The following is a 16,934-nucleotide window of genomic DNA, read 5'->3' on the forward strand; positions in this document are numbered from 1 at the left end:
AAATAGCACGAGACTTCTCATCAACAAAACTAGACCACAGAAAATTCCTTTGACATTCCACAGCAGAAAATCAAATGATAATGTCTAAATGAAAAATCATTAAATAGTTGTATAAACCTTTTAGTTAAAAATCAGGCCAGGCACAATGGCTCACGCCAATAATCCCAGCACTTTGGGAGGCTCAGGCGGGTGGATTGCCTGAGTCCAGCAGTTTGAGACCAGCCTGGGCAACATAGTGAGACCCTGTCTCTATAAAAAAAAAAACAACTTCAAAAATTAACTGGGCACGGTGGTGTGCGCCTGTAGCCCCAGCTACCTGGGAGGCTGAGGTGGGAGGATTGCTTGAGCCCAGGAGGTGGAGGGTGCAGTGAGCTGAGATGATATGACTGTGTTCCAGCCTCGATGACAGAGCAAGACCCTGTCTCAAAAGAAAAAAAGCTTGTACACATGAAATACTTAAAATAATGTGCTTCTATCTTCAAAATTTAACTGATGCCACATATACTCCAAAGTGTTACCAAGAAATATTTCTATGATATAGCCAAGTACTCTTCACTTCCAGCCTGTTCCTAGACAATGTGTAGATTAATGGCTTTCATTATTATAAAACATTGCTAAAATAAATGATAGTAGTAATAAAATCTAATAACCAGCTTATGTTCAAAGAGATGCTTGAAAAGTCACATACTAATAACACCATTCCAGGACCTTACAGAACATACTCATTCACAAACACCTGCATCAAATCCTAAACTGCTTGAATGAGAAGCAAAAGAAAAACAACTCCACCCATCAGTAAACTCACAGAAACAGAACATGTAGCTCACATCCTTTCTTCCAATTCTTAGTATCATCAGAATTAAATTATTTAAGTCCTCCCCCTTCCAAATCAATTCTGATAAACTGTAGTAGCATTCACTTAAGATTTTCAAAATCATAACTGACATTCAAAAGGGCTTGAATAATTGTTTAAGAGATATTTTACAGTTTTCATTATAACTGCTGAATAACATTGGCATTGACCACACCCAGGTCCAATGGCAAGGAGATGTTACTGATAAAAATAGGCTAGTCACTTTTAATAATTCTCCAAAAGCTGGAAACTATAGCTCTACATTAGAGCAAGATTATGAAAACAAATTTATTCAGTAAATCAGATTCTCTGAAATCATAAGTGAGAGACCCCAGATACAAGAATAATTTAGATTTTCTTGTCCTAAATCAAAAGCTCAGCTAGAAATTTCAAACTCAGGACAACAGTGTAACTTATCCCTCTCCAAGCCTTTCAACAAGAAAAATATAGTTCATAAAACGGAAATAGCTTTGTTGACAGTGGTATTTTGCTTTAGTCGCAAATTTAATCTGAGAAAAAAAATCTATCACACTGAATACATACAGTGTGCTCTAAAAACCAAACTACATGCAGACCTATGAAAAGTATATATTCAGGCTATATCAAAAACAGAAAAGTACCACTTAATCAACTTTAAAGTAGCAGTTCTCAACACAGGGCAAGGTATCATACAAGAGGAATTAATTTAACGTCACTTGTCATGCTTTTTCAAATTCTACAAGACACAACTATAGGCAGGAACTTAGATGAATCTCATTAACAATGCTGAAAGAAACTAGAAATCAAAGAGTATACAATGTATGATTCCATTTAAATGAAATGTAAAAACAGGCAAAACAGTTTAGAAGCCAGGTAAGCATAAAATGTATACAATAATTAGGATTACTATAAAACCCAATAATATTAAAGTCATTATCAAAATATTTTTTAAAACTTGGCATAGTAATACATGTCTTCTTCACTAACACAATAGTATCTAGTGGCAGGTCTAATAAGTGTCATAATTCTGAAGTAGTGGTGAGTTTAATAATATTTTAAGATACCTGCAACAACTATAAAGTGATATAGAAATATGTGACTTCTAAAGAAGACAAGTAAAAAAGTATTGCTATACTACATTGATAATTGAAGAAAATGTTAAAATTCAGTTAGAGATTAGTGAAAATAAAAACATGATCCTCCTGAATTTTACTGATAGATCCCTATGTGGGTCTGTGGGCTCCAGCTTAAGAACCCCTGATTTAGTCTGTGCCAACAGCAACTTAGGGGAGAAGAAGGGAGGCATAATCTATCAAGTAGTCAGTTTTGAACATGTTCAGTTAGAGATGTCTATTATATGTCCAGTGGAGATACTGCAGGAAGGTGGATCCAGAAATAAAGCATTCAGGAGTGGGATCAAGAATGAAGACATAAATTTGGGGGCATTTATATGATAATTAAATCTCCACTTAAACCCCTTGAGAACAGAGTAAATATAATTTAAAAAGAGAAGACACTAAAGAACTAAGTTCTTGAGCACTCCAACATTTAAAGGTCAAGAGATGAAAAAAAATGCAGTAAAAATTACTGAGAATCAGCAACCAGAGTTGTGGGAGGAAAACCAACAGTGTGGTACCCCTGACAACAAAGAAAAATGTGCTTACAGAGGAGGAAGTGATGAACTGCGTCAAATGCTGCTAACAGGTCAATGTCCTATCAAAAAGAACAACCACTGGATACCTATTAGAGCAGCAGACATTTTCTATGTGCTAAGAATTGTTTCAACGTATTTACAGGCATGAACTCATTTAATCCTCACAATAATCCTATGAGGAAGGTACTATTATAATCACTACATTACAAATAAGGAAACATACAATGAGGTTAAGAACTTGCCAAAGACACACAACTATCAAGTGGTAAAACTAAGAACTAGGCCGGGCACAGTGGCTCACGCCTGTAATGCCAGCACTTTGGGAGGCCGAGGTGGGCGGATCACAAGGTCAGGAGATCGAGACCATACTGGCTAATACGGTGAAACCCCATCTCTAATAAAGACACAAAAAATTAGCCAGGCACGGTGGCGGATGCCTGTAGTCCCAGCTACTCTGGAGGCTGAGGCAGGAGAATGGTGTGAACCCGGAAGGCGGAGCTTGCAGTGAGCCGAGATCGCGCCACTGCACTCCAGCCTGGGCGACTGAGCGAGACTCTGTCTTGAAAAAAAGAAGAAAAAAAAACTAAGATACTAAACCATGCAGTCCAATTCCAAAGCCAAATCTCATCCTCAGGCTCAAAGTTGTGTCAAAAAGCTCTCTGGCTAATTCTCTCCCTTCCTCCTGGGGCTCACTGGTATGCCCTTCAATGTACTTAAGTAATAAAGAAGCTGAAGCTTTAGGCTTTACTGGGTGGTGATGAGGAGGCAGGCCTTTTAGCTTCCTCTGGTTTTAGGTCATTCAGGCCTACCTAACAACTTACGTAAACCTTATCCCAGTATCCAGCTGTACTTGATTCTGGAGACTGACTCTCCAACCAGTTAAATACCTATTATTCTGTCTTACTTATCCTACTCTGTGCAGATATTTGTTTCCAAAACCACACGGGAAGAATGTTCAAGGCAAAATGTGGATATTCCTCATCTAAATGGTCTGATTTCATCGAATGTCACTTGGCAAGTAATACAACACAGTAGTTAAGAACATGCACATGGGACAGTCTAAGATGGTAGTGGTGGTCACAGCAGAGGTTTTTAATATCCTCCCCCAGACAAAGCAATCCAACAACAAAGGTATTATTCCCCCATAAACTACAAACTGTTATAAGACCCAAGTGGTATTAGCATTTGTGCGAAAGGAAGCAAAAGGAAAACAGGCTTCTGAAGATCCTGAGATGAGAGAAACTCCAACATCACCAATAGCTACTCACTGAAAAGTGTGACAGGATAATCTAGTAACAGCTAAAACTGAAAGGGAATTCTGCAAGACCCAACTGCTGGGGTCATGCAAAGGGACCAATATACAACAAGATCTGATAGTGCTGGAGCAATCTAGATCCCATAAACTCTGAAATAAATGCTCCCTTGTTAGATGAAGCTCTACACTAAAGAAAAACTGCTAAGAAGAAACTCTAAATTACAAAAAAATCCACACATACCCTACCTTCCTAAAAGTTCAGGAAAACATCACGGTCCAATTCTACACAAAGTAATTATAAGAAAGAAAAAAAATATGAAAAATAAAGCCCCTAGAGTCAAAGAAAGCATACTAGGAAAAAAGTGCCTACTAAACAGAGGAAACCTGTAACCTATTATTTCAAAACAAACTAAAGAGAAAAGTAAAAAAAGAAAAGCAAATCACAATTAGAAAACTTAAATATTAGGTAATCAAGAACAAAGTAATTATAAATTACTAGTATTGGCCAGGCACTGTGGTTCACTCCTGTAATCCCAGTACTTTGGGAGGCCGAGGCAGGTGGATCACCTGAGGTGGGGAGTTTGAGACCAGCCTGACCAACATGGAGAAACCCCATCTCTACTAAAAATACAAAAAATTAGCCAGGCGTGGTGGTGCATGCCTGTAATCCCAGCTACTCAGGAGGCTGAGGCAGGAGAATCACTTGAACCCGGGAGGCGGAGGTGGCGATGAGCCAAGATCATGCCATTGCACTCCAGCCTGGGCAACAAGAGCAAAACTCTGTCTCAAAAAAATAAATAAATAAAAATTAAGAAAAAAAAGAAATTACTAGTATTTCCCATATGTCTGGAGTATCATCCATAGAGAATGTTTCTCACGATATAACATACAGCCATTTCAGAACCCAAAACACCAATATTCCTGACCAAACAGCTCAAACACTGATGTCCTGTGTGGTAGAATTAGCCAACTATCAGTCGTAAGAAGCAGCTTCTCAAAATAAGATACTTTGTGGCATTTCAAACTATTGGTAACGCCTCGATTCTGGAAACTCTTAACACTTGTGTTGACTTTCAAAACACTCTCAAATCAAAAAAATCTTTATTCTTTTTTCTTTATTCTTTATTCTTTTTTCTGTACCCTCTGAAAAAGGGAAGTGGGGTCTCAAGATAATAATTAACCTTCAACCCAAAACACAGCATCTGCCCTCTGATGCAATCTCATGGCTTAAGCTATGTCTACACTGACTTCTCAGATGAATTTTAGTCTAGATTTTAAACATAAAGCTTGGCTATGCTACATCTCTCTTCAAATATAACATAATCAAAAACTTCATCTCTGCACCCAAGCCACCTTCATATGCCTACCCACCTATTTGTATTAGTAAGAGCATTCCTCTAGTATTAATCCAGGACAGAAGCCATAAATCTTCTGATATATATTCAACCACCATTAAATCACTATGTTCCATCAATCTTGTTTTTCAGTGTCTCTCTTACCCTCCCATCCTAATTTTAGCATCATCACATAATGCATTGATTATCTAACTTCTTCCTAGTGGATCTCCCTGACTTCAACCCCATCTTCCTCTAATCCACCTACAGATTATCATGAGCTTGATTTCCCTAAAACACACGTTAAATGTCCCTAAAAGATGCAGTGGTTTTTTACACCCTTATCAAGAACCTTCTCTAATTTGTCATGCCTAGGCTCTACACAGCTCAACTTCATCATGGTCATTCCCATCTCAAAAGTAGTCAGTTTTTTCTACTTTATTTAGCTAGCCAAATCCTTCAAGGTGCCTGTGAAATAATATTTCCTAGGCTGGGTATGGTGCCTCATGCCTGTAATCCCAGCACTTCTGGAGGCCAAAATGGGAAGATCACTTGAGCACAGGAGTTGGAGACCAATCAGCTTGGGCAACATAGTGAGACTCTGTCTATACAAACAATTTAAAAATTAGCCAGGTATGGTGACACACATCCGTGGTCCCGGCTGCTTGGGAGGCTGGGGTAGGACGACTGCTTGAACCTAGGAGATCGAGGCTGCAGTGAGCTGTGATCTGCACTCCAGCCTGGGCAAAAGAGCAAGTCCCTGTCTCCAAAACAAAACAAAACACTTCTTCCACTTTGATGTCATCCCAACTCTTCCTACCACCATCTCACCACTCCTATAAAATCATTTGGATTCCTTTTAACATTTTTGCTCTTCTTAGCTCCTTTCCTACCCTAATTCGTGAGCTTGGCATCTAGTAGGTACTAAATAAAATATGTGTTAACTTAAAAGACACTTCTTAACCAGGCATGGTGCCCCACGCCTGTAGTCCTAGCTCCTCGGGAAGCTGAGGCAGAAGGATAGCTTGAGCCCAGAAGTTTAAGGCTGCAGTGAGATATGATCACACTCCTGCACTCTAGCCTGGGCAACACAGTGAGACACCATCTCCAAAAAAACCAAAAGTAATTTAAAAAGATCCTTCTTCAAGAAAGAATGTCCTAGTTAAATTTTTTAACATTCCCAGAAATATTAAATTGGCAGAGACCTAAAAATCTATTGGAATGGTGATTAACCTCTATTATCCACTGCAACATTTATTAAGTACAAGCAGTCCTTGATTTCCAGCAATTTTATTTCTGCTGATTCATTTAAATCACCTAGCCAATTACACCTACTTACTGTGGGCAGAGGACACACTAATGAATTTATATTACTTGGTTTGTTTCCTGATGATGGGCATAGAGTATCCCCAACTCCCAAAGTCAGTCTATCCCTGTAGCCCTTTTTGAGAACATCTTTGGCTCTAGATCAGATCCATTCAGCCAACTCTTCCTAAGTGAGGAAAGAAAGATCAAGATTAAGCAAAACAAAGGGAGAAATATATGAAGGAAAAGAAATATATACAAAGGATTGTTTCCCATAAGTATTAAGCAATTGCCTTGTTCCTACCCCTATTATTGCCATTCAAGTACTGTCCTTCCAAGCATTCATTTCAATCCAAATACACATTTTGGGGAATATTTTAGAGTTGACTTGAGGTTAAAGTCTTTTTTTTTTTTTTTTTTTTTGGAACGAAGTTTCGCTCTTGTTGCCCAGGCTGGGGTGCAATGGTAGGATCTCGGCTCACTGCAACCTCTGCCTCCCGGGTTCAAGCGATTCTCCTGCCTCAGCCTCCTGAGTAGCTGGGATTACAGGCACCCACCACCACAGCTGGCTAATTTTTGTATATTTAGTAGAGACGGAGTTTCACCATGTTGACCAGGCTGGTCTTGAACTTCTGACCTCAGGTGATCCACCCACCTCGGCCTCCCAAAGTGCTGGGATTACAGGCATGAGCCACCATGCCCGGCCAGGTTAAAGTCTTTAATTAGTACCATCATTTTATAGACACACTAACATCTAAATCTAATATCTAATATCTAAAAACTCTTAAACACAATTAACAAAATAAACACCTGCATTCCAACAGCAAAGTAATTCCATATTTATGCCTGTAAGATTTTGTCATTAGGAAAACTAATAGGAAGATGCAAAATTAAAGTCAAAATAAAACACCATTTCTCTCTCCTTAGATTAAAAAAAAAGAGAGAGAGAGAGAGAGACTCTCAATATCAAACACAGACAAGAACACAGAGCTTTGCTGTTTGGTATAGTAGCCACTAACCACTCGGGGCTAGTAGGAATGTTAAATGAGGCTAATGCTAATAGAGATTTGCTGTAAGTGTAAAATACACAATGGATTTTAAATATTTAATTTATTAGTACTTTTTCACACTGCTGATAAAGACATACCCAAGACTGGGCAATTTACAAAAGAAAGAGAGGTTTAATGGACTTTCAGTTCCACGTGGCCAGGGAGGCCTCATGATCACTGCTGAAGGCAAGAAGGAGCAGGTCACATCTTACATAGATGGCAGCAGGCAAAGAGAGAGCTTGTGTAGGGAAGCTCTCCATTATAAAACCATCAGATCTCATGAGACTTACTCATTATCATGAGAACAGCACAGGAAAGACCTGTCCCCATGATTCAATTACCTCCCACAGGGTCCCTCTCAGAACACCTGGGAATTCAAGATGAGACTTGGGTGGGGACACAGCCCAATCACACCATTTATTTTTTAAAAGAATGTAAAATATCTAATTAACTTCATTGTTTATATATTGAATCATTTTGGAAATACTGGATTAAATAAAATACATTACTAAAATTAACTTTGCCTATTTCTTTTTTATTAATGTGGCTACTAGAAAAATTTAAATTACCTTACATTTATATAGGACAGCACTGAATTAAAACAACAGAAACTTCTGGCTGGGCATGGTGGCTCATGCCTGTAATCCCAGCACTTTGGGAGGCCATGGCGGGAGGATCACCTGAGGTCAGGAGTTCAGACCACCCTGGCCAACATGGTGAAACCCCATCTCTACTAAAAATACAAAAAAATTAGCTGGGTGTGGTGGCAGGTGCCTGTAATCCCAGCTACTTCAGGAGGCTGAAACAGGAGTATCGCTTGAACCCAGGAAGTGGAGGTTGCAATGAGCCAAGATTGCATCATTGCACTCCAGCCTGGGTGACAAGAGCGAAACTGTCTAAAAAAAAAAAAATATATATATATATATATATATAAAAATATATATATAAAATACACCATTGGTAGGAGTATAAATTGGTATAGCAACATTGGAGAGAATTTTGGAAATATCTAGTTAGGGCTATAAGATAAGGATGGCCTACAGTTCAGCCATTTTACTCCCTAGAGAAATTCTCACATATATATATGGCATGTAAATGGTTTTAGACCATTGATTAAAATTACAAAAATAATCCAAATGTCCTTCCAAAAAAGACTAGACAAAATGTGTTCTAGCTGCGTGTGGTGGCTCACGCCTGTAATCACAACACTTTAGGAGGCCAAAGGAGGTGGATCACTTGAGCTCAGGGATTAGAGGCCAGCCTGGGCAGCATGGTGAAACCTCATCTCTACAAAAAAAACACAAAAATTAGCCAGATGTGTTGGTGCACGCCTGTAGTTCCAGGTATTTGGGAGGCTGAGGTGGGAGGATCACTGGAGCCTGGGAGGGCAAGGCTGCAGTGAGCCAAGATTGAGCCACTGCACTCTTGCCTGAGCAACAGAGCCAGACTGTCTTACTAAAAAAAAAAAAAAAAAAGAACTGTTCTAATCATACAGTGGAATACTATGCAATATATATGCAATACTATGGAAAAAAGGGACTAGAACAAAAAAAGAACTGCAAAAATATTAAGTGACAAGAACAAATTGTTAAAAAAAAAAAAATTCTGTATATGGTCATGTACATACGCCTCTTAAAACAGTACTATAGGCTATTTAGAAATAGATACATGTAGGCCGGGCGCGGTGGCTCATGTCTGTAATCCCAGCACTTTGGGAGGCCGAGGCGGGCAGATCTTGAGGTCAGGAGTTCGAGACCAGCCTGGCCAACATGGTGAGACCCCTGTCTCTACTAAAAATACAAAAATTAGCTGAGCGTGGTGGCACGTGCCTGTAATCTCAGCTACTCACGAGGCTGAGACAGGAGAATTACTTAAAACCTGAAGGCGGAGGCTGCAGTGAGCCGAGATCATGCCACTACACTCCAGCCTGGGCAACAAGAGGAAACTCTGTCTCAAAAAAAAAAAAAAAAAAAAAGAGAAAAAGAAAAAGAAACAGATACATGTATGAAGATCATATCTATAAGGCAGGCATGAAATTTAAGATCGAGGCAGAGAAAGGAGATGGAATTCAGGAAGATTACAGAAGAACTTCAACTACCTAAACTAAGCTGGGTGGTGGGCACTTCATTGTTCAATATTTGTAACTCTATGTCTCAAATATTTCCAAACTTTTAACAGAAGACTTTACATACCATGTGTAGCACTAACTGGGTATACTTTATGGTTTGGGGGACATAATGAAGCAGTAACTGCACAATTTTAACGATGTTAAAAGCAGTTATCCCTTGAATAACACCAGGGTACAGGAGATGCAGTAAACACCAAAAATATAAACACCAAATACATAAATACCAATTGTATACCACTACAACGAGAAAAAGGGAACAAAACATACACCCTAGATTGGGGTAAACAAACTTTCTCTTTTAAGGTCAAAAGGGTAAATATTTTCGGGTTTGCAAGGCCATATGGTTCCCCTCTCAAGTACTCAACTCTGCTTTAGTAATGGGAAAGCTGCCATAGACAAGTGAGCATGGCTATCTTCAAATAAAACTTTACAAAAAGCAGCAGCAGGCCAAATTTGGCTGAGAGGTTATAGTTTGATGACACCTGTCCAGATCCACCTTTAAAAAAGGTATCAGTAAATCTATTAAGTGAAAGTCTGAAGGGGAAATGGATTTGCATAGTAACAATATATGCCATGATCCTCTGATAATTACAAAAGAGAAAATGTTCCTTCTCCATAGAGACATCTAGCAGTTACCACCACCCTTAACCCAGTGATCAAACTTAGCACCACTACTAATGTTAAAGTCAGGCATTGGCCAGGCATGGCGGCTCATGCCTGTAATCCCCACACTTTGGCAGGCCAAGGCAAGTGAATCACGACGTCAAGAGTTCAAGACCAGCCTGGCCAAGATGGTGAAACCCCATCTCTACTAAAAAACTACAAAAATTATCCAGGTGCGGTGGCAGGCGCCTGTAATCCCAGCTACTCGGGAGGCTGAGTCAGGACAATAGATTGAAGACGGGCGGCAGAGGTTGCAGTGAGCTGAGATTGCGCCACTACACTCCAACCTGGGTGACACAATGAGACTCTGTCTCAAAAACAAACAAACAAACAAAAAGCCAGGCAGTTTGTGCTTCTGATGAAATATAACATAAAGTAGCATCACCTATAACCTATCCTGGCCAAAATGGTTAACCTAAATTTAACAGTCATTAGATCTAACTTAATAGTTTGAGAAGACAAAGAAATAAGTTTTAAACAAAATCTCAAAGAAATAATCAGACGAATTCTGAATACAGGACATTTTACAAGATAATTGGTACCCTCAAAAAGAGAAAATCATTTGAGTGTTTAAATTTGTAAGAGAACAAGGCCGGGCCCAGTGGCTCACGCCTATAATCCCAGCACATTGGGAGACCGAGGCAGGTGGATCACCTGAGGTCATGAGTTCAAGACCACCATGACCAACATGGAGAAACCCCGTCTCTACTAAAAATACAAAATTAGCTAGGCGTGGTGGCGCAAGCCTGTAATCTCAGCTACTTGGGAGGCTGAGTCCTGAGAATTGCTTGAACCCGGGAGGCGGAGGTTGCGGTGAGCCGAGATTGTGCCATTGCACTCCAGCCTGGGCAAAAAGAGTGAAACTCCATCTCAAAAAAAAAAAAAAATTTGTAAGAGAATGGAGGCACAATAACAAACATGATGTAATGCACAATTTTCAAAGACCTTGGTTTGCAGGGGGAATGCTACATAAGACTTTTTTTTTACCCAACTGGGGAAGTCTGAATATGGATTGTGGACCAGATGAATTGGGGAATTAATTTTGTCAGGTAAGATAATTTTGCAGGTATAGAGGAAAATCATTTTTTGGAGATTCATACTTAGGCGTTTAGGAGTAAAGTGACATGACATCTCTGTAATTTCTAAATGGCTCATATGGCAATGTTATGGACTGAATCTGTGTCCGCTCCTCCCCCACAATTTATATGTTAAAATCCTAACCCCCAATGTGATATGAGGTGGGGCCTTTGGAAGGTAATTCGGTCATCAGGTTGGAGCCTTCATGAATGCCATTAGTGCCCTTATAAAAAGGACCCCAAAGAGCTCTCTAGCTCTGTCTACCATGTAAGCACACAAGATAGCCATGTGCAAACCAGAAAGACAGCCCTCATCAGACACCAGATCTGCCAACACCTTCATCTTAGAACTTGCCAGCTTTCAGAACTGTAAGAAATACATTTCTGTTTTTTATAGGCCACCCAGTCTATGGTATTCTTTTACAGCAGCCTGAACTAAGACAGGCAAAAATACAAAATACTGTTGAATTTAGTGACTGGTATACAGGCACTCAGTGTACTACTATAATGTTTTGCAGCATTAAAATTTTCCATATTAAGCAAAAAATCCAGTATGAGATGATTTATAATTTATTAAATTTGTTACTCTCCCCCCAAATATTAAAGTAGTCCTAAGTCTCCCCTAGAGTCCTCAAGGTTAAATATCAAAATCTACCCAAAATAAATTCTCCAAAAGGTCATGACCCTGATGTTTTTCCTTTTAAGCATGTGATTTCTAAAAGTGAGGACAAGGCAAAAATCACAAGATACTTTGAATTATCATTGTTCTCCAAAGCGACTAATGCCCATAGACAATATTTATTGATTAAACAAAAATGAATAGAAGGAAATTTGTGTTTATTTATTTATTTTATTTTGACACAGAGTGTCACTCTGTCGTCCAGGCTGGAGTGCAGTGGCACGATCTCGGCTCACCACAACCTCCGCTTGTTCATACTTTCAACAACCATCCTTTTCCCTCTTCCTACCCACGAATCCAGGAATCCCCAACCCCCAAGCCATAGACCAGTACCCTCTGTGGACTTCAGGAACCAGGCTGCACAGCAGGAGGTGAGCAGTAGGCAAGCAAGTGAAGCTACTGCTGCTCCCCATGGCTGGCATTATTGCCTGAGCTCCACCTCCTGTCACATCAGCAGCGGCATTAGATTCTTACAGGAGTGCAAACCTTACTGTGAACTGCACATGCAAGGGGTCTAGGTTGTGCACTCCTTATAAGAATCTAATGCCTGATGATCAGTCATTGTCTCCTATTACCCTCAGATGGGACCATCTAGTTGCAGGAAAACAAGGTCAGGGCTTCCACTGATTCTACATTATGGTAAATTGTGTTAATTATTTCATTATATATTACAATGTAATAATAGAAATAAAGGGCACAATAAATGTAACGTGCTTGAATCATCCTGAAACCCCCACACCATCCATGGAAAAAAACTGTCTTCCATGAAACCGGTCCCCGGTGCCAAAAAGGTTGGGGACCTCTGCACTACTCCTTTCCTCTCCCTAGAAGATGCTGTTTAGCTCATTTACTCATTTATTCAGCTAATATTTGTAGAACACAATACAGATACGTGGATAAATCAGCATACAAAACTAACAGTTACTGCCCTTATGTGGCTCACGCTCTGGTAGAAAATGAGAATCTTAGAACAGGACTCCTGATTTTAGAGTCAAAAGAACCTCAAGATATTACACAGTCCAGGTCTCTCCCTTAACTCTGATAAAAATGTTAAGATTGAAGGTTAAGGCTACTAAATCCTAGAAAGAGTAAGTACACATGCCACAGAACCATTAAAAGGTTGAGTGGGAACCACAAACAGGGTCTTCTGTTCCCAAGTTTCAGTACTCTTTCAACTTACCATATATCATTTAGTAGTATAATAGTAGCAGTATTAATAGTAGTAACAGCAATAGAAAGCACTGAATAAAGGTTACCCATTACAATGTGCCAGTCTCTATGCTAAAAGCTTTACATAGATTATCCCAACCCAACAATCTTATGAACAATCTCACTTTACAAATGAGAAAACTGAAGTTTAGAAACATTAAGTAACCTACCCTAGGGTAGGTAACCTGTCTATGTGGTGAAGCAGGGATTCAAATCCAAGAATATCACTTTGGAGTCAATGTTCCCAATCGCTGTCCTCCTTTTTCCAGAAATATAACCCACTCTAAGTATAAAGGCTTCTTACACTTTATACACTTATAAACAGTGATAAGCATCCTACAGCATTACCTGCAAGCACAGAGTAGCAACAATTCAGAAATATTTATCTAAATCTGTTGAGAAGATACCTCATCCACATTTGAGAAACAATAATACCAATATCATTACCATATGGACAACTTCTCTAACCATCTTTCAAATACACCACTGAAACAACTGCTGTCTAGCATCTCCCGAACTTTTTTTAGCCAAAGTATCTGACGACCAACTAAATATCAAACTCATTTTTACCTTGAGATTGCTTTCAGTCCTCTTAAAAACATAGGTTCAATGTGATTCCAGACGGTTCTCTATAATTATCACTACTCCTTTATATTCAAATATGCCTTATACTTGACTCCATAATTTGGCAATATAAATCTGAACAAAAAGACTCAGCTACATGAACTGCCCTCTGTAGGGTGGTCATAAGGTCTGAAAACACAGATTTTTTTTTTTTTTTTGAGACGGAGTCTCGCTCTGTTGCCAGGCTGTAGTGCAGTGGTGCAATCTTGGCTCACTGCAACCTCCGCCTCCTGGGTTCAAGCAATTCTCCTGCCTCAGCCTCCCGAGTAGCTGGGACTACAGGTGCAAACCACCATGCCCAGCTAATTTTTGTATTTTTAGTAGAAACGGGGTTTCACCATGCTGGCCAGGATGGTCTCGAACTCCTGACTCCGTGATCTGCCCACCTCTCAAAGTGCTGGGATTACAGGGGTGAGCCACTGCCCCTGGCCAACATAGATATTATTTTCATATTCTGTAATACACCACCAATATACAATTACTGCATATCCACCTGTGTATACAAACTTGGTGGCCACCCTGTACTTAAAAATCAGTTAAGCAAAGACATAGGCAGCAAAAGCAACTCAAAGCAAAAGCACATTGAAGTGTAACCTAAACTTAAATGTAAACCTATGTCACTGGGAAGAAGATCCAAGATGTAGAGTAAGAACAATAATGCAAGTCAATATCATCACTAATCTTTCCAAACCTGCCCTTACAAACTACAGTTAGAGTTCATAAAAAAAGGAGGGTGGGAGGGGCATAACTGAAAACCACTACATATATTTTACATATTAAGCTAAAAGTTATTTCATGGCCAGGCACGGAGGCTCACGCCTGTAATTCCAGCACTTTGGGAGGCTGAGGAGGGCGATCACCTAAGGTCGGGAGTTAGAGACCAGCCTGATCAACATGGAGAAACCCTGTCTCTACTAAAAATACAAAAAATTAGCCGGGCATGGTGGCACATGCCTATGATCCCAGCTACTCGGGAGGCTGAGGTAAGAGAATTGCTTGAACCTGGGAGGTGGAGGTTGTGGTGCGCCAAGATTGCGCCATTGCAATCCAGCCTGGGCAACAAGAGCAAAACTCCATCTCAAAAAAAAAAAAAAAAAGTTATTTCACTTTCACATTGCAATTCCAAACACTCCAGAACAGCTGAATAGAAACAAACTCAATTTCCTTAAGTTTAGGACTAGCAACCACCAAAGATTTAATAAAATGTTAGATTATATAAACAAAACCAGTTACAAGAGATAATTTTTTTAAATTCAAGTAAGGTTGTTTTTGGTTATTTTTAAATCTAAGATAGATGGCCAAATGTTGAACAACTTAATGAATCTGGACTGAATTACAATACTAAATTTAATATATTCCAAAAATTCAAGTTCTCTTGCATATCAGCATTTTGATAAAGTAACAGAATTACAAAAATACATTAAAAATGAAACTAGGCTGGGCACGGTGGCTCATGCCTGTAATCCCAGCACTTTGGAAGGCTGAGGCGGGCAGATCACCTGAGGTCAGGAGTTTGAGACCAGCTTGGCCAACATGGTGAAACCCCGTCTCTACGAAAAATACAAAATTAGCTGGGCGTGGTGCCGCAGGCCTGTAATCCCAGCTACTTGGGAGGCTGAGGCAGGAGAATCGCTTGAACTGGGAGGTGGAGGCTGCAATGAGCCGAGATTGCACCACTGCACCCCAGCCTGGGTGACAGAACAAGACTTCGTCTCAAAAAATAAATAAATACATAATAAAAATACACATACACCCCCACACACAAATATACTAGTAATCTGAAGGCGTATTTGGGCATAATAAATGAGGAATCTTAAGTCATAAATAGAACATTCATTTTTATATTGAGGCACTGAAATAAATGCAAGTTGGTTGATTTGCTTTAAAATTAAAAAATCAATCTTGATTCACTTTAGCAATGAAGATCAAATGAAACTGACTCATAAATGAAAGCACAAGACCACCAAGCATTAAAATAAGAACAAAAAGATGAAAGATCTTTTATGCTTAAGTTTGCAATGTTTGTATAAACTGAAGAAGAGGCCTCTTTACCAAACTGGTTCAGTAGGAAAGCAATAGAAAGAACAAAAAGCAAAAATTAAGCACCTGCTTCACACATCTAAGGGCAATATGCCAATCTCACATGCAGAAAAAACAAAGGCACAACGTTAAGTAATACAACAAAGCTATGGAAGGAGAAGCATTGATAAATATATAGACCAAGTTGTGCACAATAAACCAAGAGACAAATTGGCTCCATTAGCCATCTTTGCTAAGAGCACAAAAGTAGCCATTACAAATCAGTACCAGGCACTATTGGTCAACCACTAATCCTTCAGCTATACTCACGTAAGAACAGAAAGCTTTTTAAACACAAATGACAACATATATTTTATAGGTATATCCCAATTATTTAAATCAGACTTAAAAAATCCTGTTCACCCTTCTCCTATTGTTCCACCTTTACTCCCATCCTCCTTTCCAGGAACTCATCTATCCAAGGTTGTACAGTAAATGGAAACACCTGAAGGCCCCAAATTTCCCTCATGTCTGTCTAATGCAGGGATCTCTTTTTCTCTCTTTGGGTCATCTTTTAATCTTAAACCAGGCAGGGCATGGTGACTCACGCCTGTAATCCCAGCACTTGGGGAGGCCGAGGCAGGTGGATCACGAGGTCAGGAGTTCCAGACCAGCATGACCAACATAGCAAAACCCCATCTCTACTAAAAGTACAAAAATTAGCCAGGTGTGGTGGTGCATGCCTGTGATCCCAGCTACTCGGGAAGCTGAGGGAGGAGAACTGCCTGAACCTGGGAGGCGGAGGTTGCAGTGAGCCGAGATCATGCCACTGCACTCCAGCCTGGGTGACAGACTGAGACTCCGTCTCAAAAAAAAAAAAAAAAAAAAAAAATCTTAAACCAATGTCTTTCTCTAAGGCACAACAGTATTTCCTCTTTCCTCTTTTCAGTCTAGTTTTTATCCAATTACAGAAAACCTCTTCCTTTCCTTTTGTTAAAAATAGTAAAGCTCTAATCACAGCTTTTAAGTTTAGTGTACAAAACACACACACCCCAAATTTTCCACTCAAGTTTTTAAGCCAGCCACATAAGGAGTTCAGCTGTAATG

At 39.6% G+C, this 16,934-nt stretch overlaps 1 protein-coding gene across 6 annotated transcripts in view; it reads right to left on the minus strand.

Annotated features, from left to right (window-relative positions):
- The window catches only part of PPM1B (protein phosphatase, Mg2+/Mn2+ dependent 1B), a 70,951-nt gene that overhangs the window by 47,255 nt on the left and 6,762 nt on the right, over positions 1–16,934 (minus strand). The window lies entirely within an intron of this gene.

The sequence above is a fragment of the Pan paniscus genome, chromosome 12 (assembly GCF_029289425.2).
Source record: "Pan paniscus chromosome 12, NHGRI_mPanPan1-v2.0_pri, whole genome shotgun sequence".
NCBI lineage: Eukaryota > Metazoa > Chordata > Mammalia > Primates > Hominidae > Pan > Pan paniscus.